The sequence below is a fragment of the Peromyscus californicus genome, unplaced genomic scaffold, assembly GCF_007827085.1.
Source record: "Peromyscus californicus insignis strain IS unplaced genomic scaffold, ASM782708v3 Scaffold_9__1_contigs__length_137607984, whole genome shotgun sequence".
NCBI classification, from domain to species: Eukaryota; Metazoa; Chordata; class Mammalia; order Rodentia; family Cricetidae; genus Peromyscus; species Peromyscus californicus.
In genome coordinates, this window is record NW_026294617.1 from 5880329 (window position 1) to 5897565 (window position 17237).

Sequence of the window (17237 nt, forward strand, 5' to 3'; positions counted from 1 at the left end):
CAAAAAGTGACCAGAGAAAAATACTTGCTTCCAAACATTAGTGATGGATTGCAAAAACAACTGAATGTGTTGAGTTTCTTTACTAAAATTGGCTACACAGAACTCATGTATATACTAGCAAGAACACAGGCATGTAAACTGTTAATGCATTTTTTGTGACATTCTTCATTTAATACAGGAAGGGAAGGTCCCAAAAATAAATCTAAATAGAATTTAATGTTGAGAAATCAAATTCATTAAATGAGCATTCTTTAAATTGGTGTTTAAATTCCTCTAATTCCTAAGAGAATTGATAGGTAATTTTTCTTCATATTGTTTCTGTTTTCTTGAAGATTTGTCCCAATGGTCTAAGATCAGCGTCTTGATATCTGGCTCTAAAACAAGGTATTGTCCTTGAAAAAGTTATTTAACATTCACCAAGTTTTCTCTGCAGCAACATGGGGGGAAACGCTACCTTCGTCTCTACTAGAGCTCCTACAGTGGTAAAAGACAAACGATCGACAACTAACCGTGCTGTTTACTCACGCTGTAGGATTATCCCACTGGTGAAAGTGGGCACTGCCCATCTGATCACTGTCCATAGTCCCCATTCTAAGTTTTTCTTCCTTGGAAACCCCCAAGGTGCTTTGGAATTTGAACAAATTATTTCAATTGAATCTTGTGTTTTAGAACTGAGAGGTTGGATTATTCCTTTTCTCTGTGAGTTTTTGTGGTAAAAAAGTTTTATGTAGATTTTTTTTTACCATGAAAACTCACAGAGAAAGGGAATAATCCAGGTATATCACACAAAATCACATTTAGTAATTCCAAGAAATAGAAAGGATTCATGGAAAAAATTCGTGAATTCTCAAATTCATGTTCACCCATATTTGTCAGATCCTAATCTTGGGATAATTGTTTCCCCTTCTTCTTGGTCACGTGCATCTCTATATAAGTGGGTTTTTTGGCATGAGGGCATTCACATCCCTCCTTGGTAACATATACATCCAGAACCTTGGGCAGGCCCTACACAGGTAACTGTCTTCATCTGAGACACTTCATATTACAGGATGAATCATGCTGTAATATGAAAAGCTGGGTCTATTTAAAAAGTATGAATTTGACAATGAATGTATTTTAGGACTCAAAGGAGAATACACAATATAATTATGAGGTCTCATCTTGATTTTCCATGTCCTGAATGTTATTCTTCAAAGTCTTTTTAGTAGTTCCAAATATTTACCCTTTTGTCCTTTGTGTACTGGTGAAGAGGGGGCATGAAGAGCAGGGGGCTCACGGGGGCTCACAGGGGCTCTTGAGTATTTCTGGAGATGACTGAGAAATAGATAACTGGAACAGGTAATCTCTTAGGACTTCATTAAATGCAACTGTATCATTTGTTTTATTTCCTTGTTTATGTGTTTCCTAATTACCTCATGCAGACATTTGGTATCTTTAAGTAGTTATAATTGAATATCACACACACACAAACACACACGTTATATTTGAATTTGATCAAGTCAAAGGCATGGAATTGAGCTGCGAAGTATACCAGCAGTGTGATTTTGTAGATGACTTGAGGCTTTGCAGGCAGTAGCACCCCTGCAGGAACTGCTCAGGTCTTCCCATGGACGACCCATGAAAGAGGAGAGGCTGTGCCCCCATCAAGCTTACTCATGATAACCTGCATTTCCATAGTTCTCACAAGTCCCAAATATTCTTCTGGGTTTACTCAACCACTTCAAATATAAAAAGCATTTAGACTGAGGACATATAATTCATCTGTTAGCTAGATTTATTCTGTAGGAAATAATTTTTTATCCTGGTTTGGCCTAGATAATCCAGTTTAAGTAGATTTATGCAAAAAAATAACAAAAACTAAAAAATACTTAAAATTCAAAATTCAATTGTTTTCAACCAAAGAATTTAATAAAATAAAGATGTTTCAAGATTTATTTTGTTTCTTAATAACATTAATTTAGTCTGTTTATTTTAGTCATTTGTCATTTTTGAAAATGACAGGTTTAAAAATTTTAAATGTATATATTTTAGTCATTAAAATGATCAATACAGATACTATTCAAAGGTTACATTAAATTTACCAAGGTTTCTATTATCTGATAATGTGATTATGTTATTTAAAGGTATGTATTCCCAAGCTGCTAAAGATATCTGTTCCCTGGATAACAAATGGAATTCTAGTTTGATAAAGGCGGAGCCAGCACAGCACAGCAAATGTAGAGGACCAAGACTGCCATTAAACTTGTTATTTCAATGAGGAAATTCTCAGAAGTGTATAAATGTACTATTGTCTCTTTAAGCTGAACTGTTTTAATAGAGTATCTTATAATAATTTAATCTTCTTTGAAATAACTCTCTGTACTCTTTTGATTAAACCTGATTCTATAACTGCTATTACTTATAACACTCTATTTCAATTCTACCTGACTGGACCATAGGATAATTTCATTTTTCACCTAAACTTTTATCTGTTTAAAGCCATTGAGGGAGTTTGATTTTGTGTAGTTTGTTTTTTCTCCTTGAGGGTGTTGATTCTGTATCTGATAGTCCATTTATTATAATGAATATCTGTGGTTAGTACTTTGTCAAAGTAGTACTCAACCCTACTACTAAAAAAGACCACAATTCACAGTGACAGGTTTATTGCAGAATTTGTTAGACACTAATTAACTATAAAGCATACTCAAGTATCCAACAGGAACAGCAGGAGTCAAAACATGAAGTCCACAAGATTCACCAAAGCTGGAACCAACTAGACTCGTCCAGAAGGAATATGTTCAGAATCCAACTAGATTCTTCAAGGAAGAGTAAACTCAGTAATTATAGGAGTAAGGGCACAACCTCACTAAAGCAGGCTGCAGACAAAATGCTCTGCTGTAGCATTTGCTGATTACAGTGGTGTAAGCCATCTCACCAGGACTGTTTGCAGTTGTAAGTGTGAGGTCTTTAATACAGAAGAGAGAAGGAGGAGGTACATGCGTTTGCTTCCTTTAAGATGTATGAGTTGGTTCAGAATTTCACTGTCTCATACTACATAGAGAAACTGTTATGACTTTTCTGCTAATACCTAGAAGACAAACTGACCATCAAAATGAAAAATATTGCAAAATACTGAACTTAAATGAATATTTAAGAAAAACCTTTAAATATATGTGACACAAATCTTTTTTTTCTCATCCAAAATATATTTCTTGGGTGTATTGAAGCATGCCTTCCTATTTTTTTAGATTTATTTATTTATTAAATTTAATTTTGCATATCAGCCACAGATTGCCTTGTTCTCCCCCCTCCTGGACCCCCCTGTCCTCCTTCTCCCCCCCCCCCCCTCGCTTCCCCCCAGCCCACCCCCCATTCCCATATCCTCCAGGGCAAAGACTCCCCTGAGGATTGAGTTCAACCTGGTAGATTCAGTCCAGGCAGGTCCAGTCCCATCCTCCCAGGCAGAACCAAGTGTCCCTGTATAAGCCCCAGGTTCCAAACAGCCAGCCCATGACTGCCTGGATGCCTGCCAAACAGATCAAGCTAATCAACTGTCTCACTTATCCAGAGGGCCTGATCCAGTTGGGGGCTTCTCAGCTCTTGGTTCATAGTTCATGTGTTTCCATTCGTTTGGCTATTTGTCCCTGTGCTTTATCCAACCTTGGTCTCAACAATTCTCACTCATACAAACCCTCCTCTTTCTCGCCAATTTGACTCCTGGAGCTCCACCTGGGGCCTGGCCATGGATCTCTGCATCCAGATCCCTCAGTCATTGAATGGGGTTTCTAGCACGACAATTACGGTGTTTGGCCATCCTATCACCAGAGTAGGTCAGTTCGGGCTATCTCTCAACCATTGCCAGTAGTCTACTGTGGAGGTATCTTTGTGGATTTCTGTGGACCTCTCTAGCACTTTGCTTCTTTCTATTCTCATGTGGTCTTCATTTATCATGGTCTTTTATTCCTTTTCTCCTTCTCTGTTCTTGATCCAGCTGGGATCTTCAGCTCCCCTAAGCTCTCTTTCCCTCGACCATTGCCCTTCATTACTCCCATTCACATCCATATTGTTCATGTAGATCTCATCATTTCTCTGTCTCCTCAGGCCTTATATACGGTTCTCCACCCAGCCATGTCATTTCCTGGGATTAAAGGCATGTGTGCTTCCCAAGCAAAGGCATGAGATCAAGTGCTAGGATTAAAGGTGTGTGCCACCACTGCCTGACTCTGTTCCCAGTGTGAACTTGAACTCACAGAGATCCAGAAGGATCTCTGCCTCCCAAGTGATAGGATTAAGGATGTGTGCCACCACTGTCTGGCCTCTATGTTTAATCTAGTGGCTGCTTCTGTCCTCTGATCCCCAAATAAGTTTATTAGGGTACACAATATATCACCACAAATATATATTATGAAATCAGCAAAATGTAGAATTGTTTTATGTAATAAAGGTGGAATCTAGAAAAGAAATAATCACTTCTAAGTGTCAGTGAAATCTGATTTTTAAGACATAATATTTTACTAGTTACTTTATTTTCCTACTCAATTACGGCAATTTAAATAACATTTTGAAATTCATTTCCTCTATGTATGGCTTTTAATTTTTTCCCAGTGTTAACTTTTGCTGTGCACCATGGTCTTTCTGAATGCAAATCCAATTGATCGCAATGATTCATGTACTCCAAAGGGGGTAAGAACACCATGATGTTCTATTAGCATTGATTTGTTTCAAGAGTGTTGTATGTTCGTGGCCAGGAAAAGGGAAATTCATGTGCTCACTTGCAGAACTATGTCTTAAAGCTCATTTACTTCAATGAACAGACTTATATATTTACGTTTATTTTTTCTTCACTACTTAGAGAAAACACTTAATTTTGCATTCAGAATACTATGCCATAGGATGTTACCTAACCTGGATATAGTGAAACTAGCATGTAGATGTCCAGGGGATTGGAGATAAAAACTATTAAAATAAAATTATTAGTATGAAGTCTGCCTGAATGGGCTCATGTCTGGAAGCTTAACAACCCACCACACCTCCAGTAATCTTATTGCTGAATGCTAGAAAATTCTAGAAGTCTCTTGAGCATACACATGCAGAAGTTCAACAGATTTTTCAGGAGCTACAAAGTGAAGCAGCCATATGGAAGTATGCATTATGAGAGAAGGAACCAAATTTTACTACCTCACATGAATTAGGTGGTTACTTAGGAAGACAGTAAGTGTTCATGATTTTCTTGCAAAGGCATCAATTTAGGTGAAGATAACTATCAGAATTTCAAAGAAGGGAAAAATCGAGACTCGATCTTGAAAAATGCTGTGAAACAAAGAGTAAAAAATAAACAAACAAACAAAAAAATAAAAACAAAACAAACAACAACAAAAACCAGTGAGTTGTTCAAAACTGTATGGAAACTAATTTAATCAAAATTCCTGAAGTTCTAGAAGAGAAGTCAGCAAATGTGAAAGGGAATTAAAATAATCCTGGATAAAAATAATGTTTGACAAAGAAGATCTTTGGGGACCTTCAATGCAGATTGGGTAGGAAGTAAGAGCAGTTTATGGTAAGGGGTTGATGGGTTGTATTTAGTCATACACTTGAGGAGAGAGTCATTTTGGGATTACTAACTGACAGACAAGTTCAATGACAGGAAGCAGGAAGTTTGGCAAAGAAGGAAGTTTGTGATCGAATGAAATAAAGGATGATAACAATGACCTCTAGTTGAGTGTGAATTTGATGGGGTGAGAAAAAGGAATGAGAGGGATGCTACAAAGAACACATGGTAAGAGTTGGAGATTTCAGGGTCGAATGATGCCTCATTATGAAGCACATCAGTGTCCATAGGGTAGGCATGGGGGCAGGAGAGGATGGAATGGGAAGGGAAATGGAAAGACTGAAGCCATGTTAGGAATATGTTAGGAATATATGCAAACAGGGCCTACTTGGCCCTACTTAATAATAGATGGTGTTTCCCTTTAAAATAACAAATAGCAAATAACAAAAAGACTTTAAATTTGACAGGGGTTAAAGTGTCATCTCATAGCAGGACATCTCACAGTAGAAACAAACAAACTTTAAGTAATTTATTATATTCAATGCAAATCTATTTATGATATCTCACAGCAAGCTACTTAGATGACTTGATCTAAAGCAGGGTGCCTGACTTCCAGATTCAACAGATCTCCATCTTGTACCAGGAACCTTCCAGCTAGGCAGGCACAAGTTGCTTTTCATGTTGACAAGAAAATTCCTCCTTAAAATGGGTGTGACATTATCCTTCCTGTGCATTGTGAATATGTGACCTCATGTGGCAAAAGAGACTTTGCAAATGTGGTATCTGGGTGCAGTCCATGTAATCACTCCAGTCCTTAATGGACTGTGGTCTACGAGATGCATGAGAAAGAAGCAGACAGAATGCATTCACAGGAAGTGAACCATAAGCTGTGATGAGCCCTTAGTCCAACACTGGGAAAATACTAAATTTGATCTACATTTCTCCAAAATGGTGAAACAGACACATCACAGCTCATCACAGTGATGTTTCAGTCATAGTCCAGCAAGACTATGTCAGAGTTTTTAGCACTCAACTATAAGATAACAAATGTGTGCTTTCTTAATTTGCAAGTCAGTTCATGACAACAATAGAAAACTCATTCATTGTAAGACCCTGAACATCTAAAAGAGTACATATATAACAAATACCAAGGAGAGACATTTCAGTTTCTAATGTGCCTGGTTCTTATGTATTTGAGCATCTGAAGATCAAATATGGTTGGTGATTGCTTAATGTGTCTCCCTTTTATTCATACTCCCTTGGCTCCCCTGAGGCTGCCAAGTTAGTCATCAAGTTAGTAGGATTAAGGTAGCTATGTATTATTAATAAATAAGACAATGATAACAGTAGTAACTGTGATATTTTGCACTAAAAGTTTTACTAAGTCTTTACCAAGTCTAACAAGGTATGAAAGAGCTAGTAACTAGGTCACACCAAGGAAGAGAAGGAAAGAAGTGGTAGAGACGATTTTTGGGATTTGAAATGGTTACAAACAAATCTAAAATTTAAAAGACTGGAGGGGCATTTCAGACAGACAAAGGCATGAAAAAAGTGAAGAGACTGGAATTTTCTCACATCTCAAAATAACAAGTGAAGTAGCAAGGGGTCAGCGGTATTGTTGGGTGGTATATCAGGTAAGAATGTCTATGACATTAAAAGGAGCACAGGATTTGTAAATAATCAGCCTGCTGCTGTAGAATTTTAAGCAGAGAAAAATAAGACTGCATTTCTGCTTTTTGAATGGCATGAAGACAAATGCAGGAAGGCTGTGCAGAGGTAAAGAAACAGCCTTCAGGTCCACATAGCAATAATTATGCAAAAATTAATTAAGGCCTCAGGCAACATGCTAGACATAAGGGGAAGATGTAAAGTGCTTAGAAAGAATGTGTTGGATGGATGTACTTTTAGGTGAATGATAGTTGAGGAAAAGGCCAAGGGTCATTCCTAGCCATGATGCTTATCTCGAGGATGAGTTTGTGCTGAGTCTTAGTACTTTAGTACTGCTGAGGTAAGCTCTGTTCTTCTTTGGATCATACTCTGTGACCTTCACCACAAAACTATGAAGGAAACAGGTGTAGCTATGGCATTGGTGAAATATGCTCAAACGAACTTCAAAAATCAGAAGAGCCTCTGTGTCAGCTGAGCTGAACCCATACTACAAGTGACCACAAAACCCACTCACTTCTACAGATACGCTCTTTGGCCTGTCCATTGTCTCTCCAAGCTTAAACCAAGGTTTCTGGTTGCTTGCGTGAAGTAACTCTAATTAGAAATTTTTAAAAAGAGATATGAGTAGCCAGAGGGTAGAAGTATCTTTAATGTGGGGAACTCAGGCACCTATGAGACATCTCAGTAGGCCAAAAGCTCCTGGTGTAGTGGGTCTGACTTTGAGTGGTAGAAGATACTGTCTCTTATCTATTTCTCATGCTGAGCCAAAAGTTTCTGTAACCAGAAAGTGTACAAGAGACAAGGGACAGGCAAATCAAAGCTATTGTGCAGATTAATTTCAGATTTAAAGGGGGAAAAAAAGTGTTTCCCAATCTTCAAGGTAATACAATATCGCCACCTACTGTAATTGTTGCCAAGGAAAATATCTCTTCCAAGACAGCTTGTAAACTAGCTGTGGGCTTTGAAATCTGTGTGCATTCATGCCTTCGCCTTTCTCTCTACCTGCTACAGAGTGCTTGCCCCGTTTCTTTCCGCCTTCCTTCTGACCTGGAGTTAGGATGCACAGCTGACTGGGGCGCTGCCACTGTCTATGAATTGGAAATCAGATCTCTTAGTCTCTGTTTCTTACCTGCCATTGTCCTCACTTGGTTTGGTTTTCTCTGGTTCTGAATGCAGGGCTAGAACTTCCTGAAGTGTGGGAAGTAACATGCTCTGGGGACTGAGTTGTTCACGTGTAAACTAGAGTGACTGGTGTTTATCGTACACTGTTACTCTGCCAGTCAAAAGGGGATGCAGATATGAATCCTATATAAGGGAATCTTTAAAACATTTTCTTCATCTCAGCTAACATTCAGAAAGTATATAATACATCTGAATAAAACGATGACTAAGAAGACGTATAAAATGAAGCTTAAGGTGTTTGGTTAGTAGTCTAGGGTGGCATGCATGAAAAACTGGGTTCAATTCCCAGCACCCTATAAACTAGATGTTTATAAGGTTCTAGCATTTAAGTTGTGGAGGCATAAAGACTAGAAGTTCAGGGTAATCATCAGCTACATACTGAGTTTGAGGCCAGCCTAGGCTATGTGTGAAGGTACATAAAATGGAAACAGCAGAGAACAGAGATGGCAGGATGCTGCAGGGAATGGCAGAGAGTTAATAAGGAAGTTTTCAGCATCAGCTTGGGTTGTTTGGGGATCTCCATGGGAACCTTTCTGTACACAATTGAACAGAATGTAACTCAGTCCCAACACTGGAAGTCTTGCCTGGCTACAAAACACGGCCAGTTCAGACTCATCATCCTCCATTATTAAGTGTTCAAACTAGGGTCACTTCCACAGATTCCAGGAAGTTTCCACTGTGTTAGGTGTCCACATCACCCTCCATGTACCCCAATTCCAATTATCTCTCCCTGAAGTCTCTCCCTTCACCACCACCCTATTCCACCTTTCCCCATCCCCACCCACCCTGGAAGATTCATCATCCCCTGCCTGCAAGATGTGCTGTACATGGTGGCACAGAACTTGTGGGAATGGCCACCAATGTTTTATTTAACTTAAGGCCCATACCACAAGAAGGAGCCCATGCCCTACACTGCCTGGATGGCCAGGAACTAGAGACTGGATGGCCCATGGACCTAGGGTAGAACCAAATAGAACCGGCAAAACAAAACAAAACAAACAAAAATCAATGAAATGATTCCTAATGATACTCCTAATGGAATTTTGTTATACTCGTAGATCAGTGCCTTGTTCAGTCATCATCAGAAAGGCTTTCTTGGGCAGCAGATGGGAGCAGGTGAGACATCTAGACATGTGTGTGTGTGTGTGTGCGTGTGTGTGTGTGTGTGTGTGTGTGTGTGTGTGTGTGTGTGTGAGAGAGAGAGAGAGAGAGAGAGAGAGAGAGAGAGAGAATAAATTAGAGGTCCCCATCAGGTCACTCACCTCAGAGATCAGGGAGGAGGATGAGGAAAGACTGTAGGAGTCCGAAGTGATGGACAATACCAGGAGAGCATGGCCCACTGAATCAACTAAGCAGGGCTCACATGGGCTCACAGAGACTGAAGCAGGAAGCATGGACCTGCACCGGTATGCACCAGGTCCTCTGCATATATGTTAGGACTGACAGCTTGGTGTTTTTGTGGGACCCTAACAGTGGGATCAGGTGTGCCTCTGACTCTTTTGCCTGCTCTTGAGACTTTTTTTTCTACTGAGTTGTCTTGTCCAGCCTCTACATGAAGACTTTTGCCTTGTCATATTGTGTCTTGTTTTGTCCTGTTTGGCTCTCTCTAGGAGGACGGCTCTTTTCTGAAGACGAAACAGAGGGAGAGTGGATCTGAGAGAGAGGGGAGTTGAGGGGAGTTGAGAAGAGTAGAGGGAGGGGAAACTGTGGTGGGGATGCATTGTATGAGAGAAAAATCTGTTTTCAATAAAAAAAGAAACTAAAGTAGAAATGCCGAAAGTAAAATAATAAAATATACTTAAATATACATGACAAACTCTCACAGTTTTGACATTAAACATACTTTAGAGAAGTAAATGCTAGAAAGATAGGTGATTTCTCATCATTATGAAGTTTCCTTCATAAATACCACAGAGGTAGCCAAGAATAAGAACAACTTAGAGACCTGAACCTCCACTGGTCTGCTCACACAGCCTTCTTTGAACCACACCCGGAGGAATGTTGGACCTGGGACATGCCCCAGCCCCATGCATTCAGCTGCACACACACTTGACTCTGAACAATGGGGAAAATTTAGGAAGGAGAGTAAAAGACCAGTCCTGCCAAGACTAGTTATAGGCTCATGCCCAATGAGTAAGGCAAAATGATGTTGCCAGATGAACTTTGAGGAAGAATCTCTGATTTACTGCTGTATGCCTAGATAAATGATTAAAGTTAGATGCATTATGGGAAGTGACAATCACAGAAGAAAATAAGGTTTTATTTATAATTGGATCTGTCAGTTGAGATAGAGAACCACGTAAACTGTGCCCCTTAGCCAACAAACCCCTCTTTTTCTTGAACTCCACGAGAAGAAGCTGGGAAAGAATCTGGTCTTTGAGTACCATCACAAACGTGGCTGTTGCCAGTCTTGACAGTGCATTTCTTATCTGCATATTGTCTTTGTTTTGAATGAAGTCACAATTTACTTTTGCAAATCTGTGTAAGCTGTTATATTTTAGCCCTCTGGGTAAAAATGCAAGAACTGAGAAACCTAACCCAACCCATCAGTAATGCAACCATCATATTCATCTGTGCATTTAGAATAATGATTCAGGCTGTGGCCTTCTCTTCCAGAAACATAGTTACTGTGACCTTGTCTACAGATGAGCTTTGTACCATTTAGGGCACTTTCTGGGATATTCATTCATCAAGTATTTATTACTCACAGCAAGGTGTGAAGAATTGTGCTAGAAGCAATTTTGTCTTTTCTGAATGATGGGCATTATTGTGACTGGATGAGGACAGAGCTGCGGGGTGTATTTAGGAGTGGTATAATTAGATTTCCTTTGAGCCACATGGTGAGCAAGACTCAGCCTTTCTAAATCTGAATAAACTCTGAGAAGAAGACCAAGGAGGTTCCCACACACTGACTGTGCTGGTTATTCTAAGACTAGAGTTGGCAAATGGCTTTGGACATGGCAGCAATATTATCCTTATAGCTCAAGGTTTGTGGGCATCTATGGCAAGGAGATGGATTTGGGAATTATAGAGGAAAAGATACAGGTCAAAGTCAGCATATGGGGAGAGTAGTGTAGATGTATCCAACCTTCTTATTAAATAATAAACACGGAACCAATGCAAAGAAGAAAGCCAAGAGGTCAGAGCTAAGAGCTAAAACCTTACCCTTCCTCCTGCGGTGGTCCTACCTCTCCGAACCAGAGCTACCCCTGTGTTAAAGTCTTTATATAGAGTTCCTGTCCTGCCTTCTCATTGGTTGTAAACCCAACCACATGACCGCCTCCTCACAGCCTGTCTGTATAGGCCTCCAGGTTTTACACATGCTTTTAATCTTAATACCAATCATGGAAAACCTGGAGGCCTATACAGACAGGCTGTGAGGAGGCGGTCATGTGGTTGGGTTTACAACCAATGAGAAGGCAGGACAGGAACTCTATATAAAGACTTTAACACAGGGGTAGCTCTGGTTCGGAGAGGTAGGACCACCGCAGGAGGAAGGGTAAGGTTTTAGCTCTTAGCTCTGACCTCTTGGCTTTCTTCTTTGCATTGGTTCCGTGTTTATTATTTAATAAGAAGGTTGGATACATCTACAGAGTAGTGTCCTGAAAACATTCGTAACATGCAGGGAAAAGCAGAACTATTTTAGGTTTATAATTTGACTAAATTAAATTCTCTAAAGAGATTTTGAAAACCCTTGGCTTTATAAATATCAAAACAGTTTTCTGACTATGCAGATAACTTTAAAATTAACCTAAATACCACATCAAATTAAAGAGCCTCTGAGGAGATACTGATACCAAAGCCACACAATGCTTCCAACTGAGAACTCAAAGTGACTTTTGATTATTAGGGCAACTTCACAAGAAAGAGAATTCAAATAATAATCAGGGCACAACATTCTTATGTGTAATGTTACAATTGTCTTTGGGAGTTTGTATTTGTTTGCTGGTATTGCCTGCCAGCCTTCAGGATATCTCTTTATAGCGTAGATTATGTAGCCTTGTGTCTTTCTATTTCATCACAGGATTCCTTCTGGACACGGAACTGCCTTGGATAGATGAGGGCTGCATTCCTGCAAAGACTAAACATGGCAAGATCATGTCTCCTTGACCTCCACTATTCTCTCCTCTGATCTACACACTGTTCCTTCAAGACAGACACCCCGTGATGATGGACTCACTGTTTAACTGTGAATCGGCTTGTAGCCTCTGCCCCACAATCACTTCACTGCACTCTAATTATAGGTGCAACCACCTCTGCCTCGGTTTGTAGTTGAAAATTGCCACAGCACACAGATTCCAACATATTTTAATGAAGTATCTTATCAGAGAAGCAGCTTCAGTTGCCACATGTGAGCAAGTGTTCAGGTTTTCCATTAGGAGCCAGAATTTGGATGGGTTTATAACTGGGAAGTAAACCTTTTCGTCAGGTTGAAGTAGGGCAAAAAAAGGTTTTAGCTTTAAGAGTACCTTGTTATTTCATAATAATAAATCAATTTTCCCTCAAGATCAAAGTGCAACAACAATTTTCTTCTGAAGGTATCTCCTTGTATTTCTCCAAGTTTATATAAATAACCACCTTTCACACATTTATATCTAGAAAAATCATTTGCTTGGGGTCAGGGAAAAAGGTTCAAGGGAAAGGCAGTTGAACATTTGTGCACAACGCTAATGCAATATCCATAAAGGCCAGATAGGCTCTGTACTGAGAAGAATCTGTGTGGCCAAGGCACAGGCTTCTCACACAGAGAAACAGCCTTCTCATACACAGGTTCCATTGCCCACAAGTGGACTGGAGAGGCATGAGGGGGTGATTCCTGCCAATCATCTCACTAGAAAATGAAAAGCAATGAAGGGCAAGTCAGGGGAATGAATATCAATATGAAGATGTGAACAGAGGAGAGATGATTTCTTGAGATATAGAAAAATGGGTATTTTACAAAGGAAATTCTCCATAAAGCTAGCACATTGAGAAATTTGGATGCCTTTTGGTTTCAGATTCCCACTATAAATCTTTCACACTTATGTGGGGTAATAAAAATTATCATTAGGTCTCCAGAATGGACTCAAGTGACTTTATATAATTATATATATACACATACATCGACACTCCTCATCATTTCTGAGAAACAGCCACCTCCTTCTACAAGTTGTTACATTTTCACCTATAAACTTGAAGAATTTAAATGTTTTCTTTTTTTCTGAGTCATTTATGATTAGAGTTAGTGACAGTGATTTTTTTAAAAAAATAATCTTTTTAAAAAATAATCATTTAAAAAAATGATCACATCTATCTGTCTATCTATCTATCTATCTATCTATCTATCTATCTATCTATCTATCTATCTATCTACCATGTCTCTGTGTGTGCAGGCACAAGCATTCCATAGTGTGTGTGCCAAAGTGAAGGTCAAGGACAACAGGCAGAAATAGGTTCTCCCCCTGTTACCTGGTGGGTCCTGGTGATGGCTTAGCAGCTAGCATCTTTACCTGCTGAGCCACCTCACAGGGCAGGTGATGATGCTTTTTAAACTTCATGCACCACATTTCCTTTGCAGGATATGTGTTTTATTGGATGAGTCTGAATTCAACAGCTTCTCACCCAGTACAACTAGTCCTTACTGCTTCTGTGAGCAACCACACAGCCCTCTGTGTTGCCAGACCTTCTGTTTGCAGTGTTCTTTTATTCCCTTTCATGTGTCACTGCCTTTCAGTTCCCACCATCTTAGGTGTCTTCTTTAACATAAATTGGAAAACATCATTTTAACATCACTTAACAACAACAACAACAACATACTTTTATTTCTTGACAACCCAGAGAAATGGATTCTTCTCAAAGAAAACAAACTGCTTTAAAAACAGCACGTCACAATTAAATAGTCACGTTGAAAAGCTTCATAATGAAAGGCATTAACCTCTTGGCTTGCATCCCCTGACCTCCCTTTTGCCCTCTGTGTCAATGTCCCCAGTGTGGAAGTGGCAGAAGCTAACTTGGTGGCCACTGTTAAGTAGGACAGGTCAGAAAGGCAAAACGGCTGCAAGACCAGCTAATTGTATCTGCTCTCCCAACTCAGCGATCGTATTGTCAGAGTGCTGATAAGCAAGGCTCTGCTTGCTTATATGAAGCTTTGAAATTATGCTTATTATTGCCATGATCTCAAAAAGGAAAATTATTATTATTATTCCTTCCCATGGCCTACTTTCACACTGAACAATTATGACTTCAGATGAGAAATAACAGTTTCATGTCAAAATGCTCATACATTTATGGAAATACATAGCTGTCATTCAGCACAAAATTAGAAGCCTTCAATTTTCATCTCAAAATCATTCTGCATGCAAATACTGAATACAAACACCAAAATTGTGTAGCTGGTTTGAAATGCAGCCTTCTTTCCTGATAACGGAAAGTTTCCAGGCAGAGCAGTTAATTAACGACTACATCATGAAAACCCCGCCTTTGCACATGTCTTGTAAACTGTGAACCAACAATAGTTCACATTCAAATGACATAGAGGTTAACCTCTGAGCCCTGATTTTAATTGGAACATTGCACCCCTGAAATACTCCTAAGACACTTAATAATTCCTTCAGGAGTTAAAACAAAATACATATGGGCACATAATTCAAGGGTGAATATTTTACCTAAGCTATATTTAGATACAAGTTATTGGTGCTTGTATCTACCTAACCTAACAACCTGAGTTCGATCCTTTGAACATACATAGTAGAAAGAAAGAATTGACTCAGCAATCTATCTTCTGACCTCCACATATGCACCAGCAGCACATGCTTCCACCCTTACCCACATACATGCACACAAAATAATTATATAAATACATGTCATTTTCAAAAGCTTATGTTATTCATATTAATAGCATATAATTTGAAACCTAATTTATTTGGAATAACCTATTTCTATTGATTAAATGTTATGAGCCATCATCCAATCAAAGATTATTATTATTATTGTTGTTGTTGTTGTTAAAGTGAACACAATATAAAAACCTGATCACCACTTTTAGCTTATGATGCTTTCAAAACTCATTAGCATCTTATTGTGCTTTAGGTTATCTACTATTAAATCAATTACTGTTACTTAGGGAATACTGCTCTGCCTATAATTGAGAGTCCTGGGAACAGAATAAAGAGGAGTGTCTCAATTCACAAAGACTTTCCTAACTCTCTGCCTCTTGATTGGACATCAACACATCATGCCCTCTACTGTTATAGGCAGTAAACCTTTCTTCATGATGCAGTTGTGCTATTTAAGGATTAGATATAATTAGAAAATCAGCTAAAAGTGGTTTAGAAAGTTCCAATCAGTGTAAATATGTTTGTTACTAGCAAGTGATCTCAGTTTTAATTAAGCTAGTAGTGGTAAAAGTGGTTTTCTTTAATGCTGTGGCTTTGGTTAACTTTTCTGACTGAAATCTTCCAAATAGAACTTGTTTTTAAAAAGTTATTAAAATTATAGGAAAGCTTGGAGATATACATCAGAGTTCGTCATCTTTGGAAAATAAAGATGTTCACTAGCAAATATAAAAACTGATTATATTTTAAAACTACAGGAAATTAGTGTTAAGAGTACTGTAAGTAACAAAACACTACACTGATAAAACATTCCAAGTGGCACTAAGTATTGGAGCTTTCTTGTAGAACTCAGCCTCTAATTAAAGAAGACCTCCTGTATATCAGTTAAAAATATTTTAATATATAACTAACACACAAAGTAAAAATTAGCATTTTTAATCTGTTCCAATCATAAATTTTAAAACAATTATTTGATATTTAGAATAAAATTTATTAAATCTTGAGATGGAGAGTACCATATTTACTTTAAATGGCATCTGTGAGATTCTCAAATGTAATAGGACTGAAGGACAGCAGAGGTCAATCAAGACACACACTTTATCTCAAAAGGAATGAAAAGTCTATACAGTAAATTAATTCATTAATGATTGTGATAAACACTGAGTATTAAATTTTTACTTGCATACCACAAGATAAACATCTCAAGTTATGGCAATGAAATATAGGCACATTCTGCTGCTGATGCACTGAGAAATCCAGCCAATGAGAGCCATTTTTCAAAATCCATTTTTCATTGAACTCTGTATGTAGTCTCATACAATACAAGACAAATCATTATGTAGAGTGATTGTGGAGGCATGTGGTAGGTTATGTTTATTGCCTTTGGTAGGCTCTGGTCATGCACATATTATACCCCTACTGAGTCAGGAGACAACTTTTTTTCAAACAAAGAATTGCCTGAGCAAGAACAACAAAATGATATTTATAAAAATAAAATATTTGTCAAAAGTATTGATGGTTTCTACTCAATTGTAGTATAAATTTGTTATCAAAATGCAGTGTTAGAATTATTTTGCCTTAAAATGTTCCAATTTATAAATGCTGTATAAATATAACATAGATGCTACTTATAACTTAAGAACTACAGAAACCCAGAAGCAGAATAACCCTCATCCTTGTTGCTTGCTGAATAATCTGTCTTTATAAGAAAAAAAAACAGTTACGAACTAAACTGATAGGAATATTGACTAAAACATAGACTGGAGAATATTTTATGTTATTAGAAACTTTACTTCTTTTTTATGATACTTTAACCTCTAAGATATTTAAAAGGATCATCCAATAATAGTAAATTGGAGAAAAATAAAACTAAGAAAATTATTGATCAACTTTCACAATGCAACTCATCTTAAGATTTTGAAATATATTCATTTTCATTTTTGTTTTGCACATCCACTTATACAGCTATACTCATTGTTTCTCACATTTTATGGGAATTTTACACTTTACAATATAACTAATCACTTTCTGTGGTTATTTGTGCCATT

At 38.2% G+C, this 17237-nt stretch overlaps 1 protein-coding gene across 15 annotated transcripts in view; it reads right to left on the reverse strand.

Annotated features, from left to right (window-relative positions):
* The window catches only part of Nlgn1 (neuroligin 1), an 895946-nt gene that overhangs the window by 383775 nt on the left and 494934 nt on the right, over positions 1 to 17237 (reverse strand). The gene's annotated exons all lie outside the window — the stretch shown is intronic.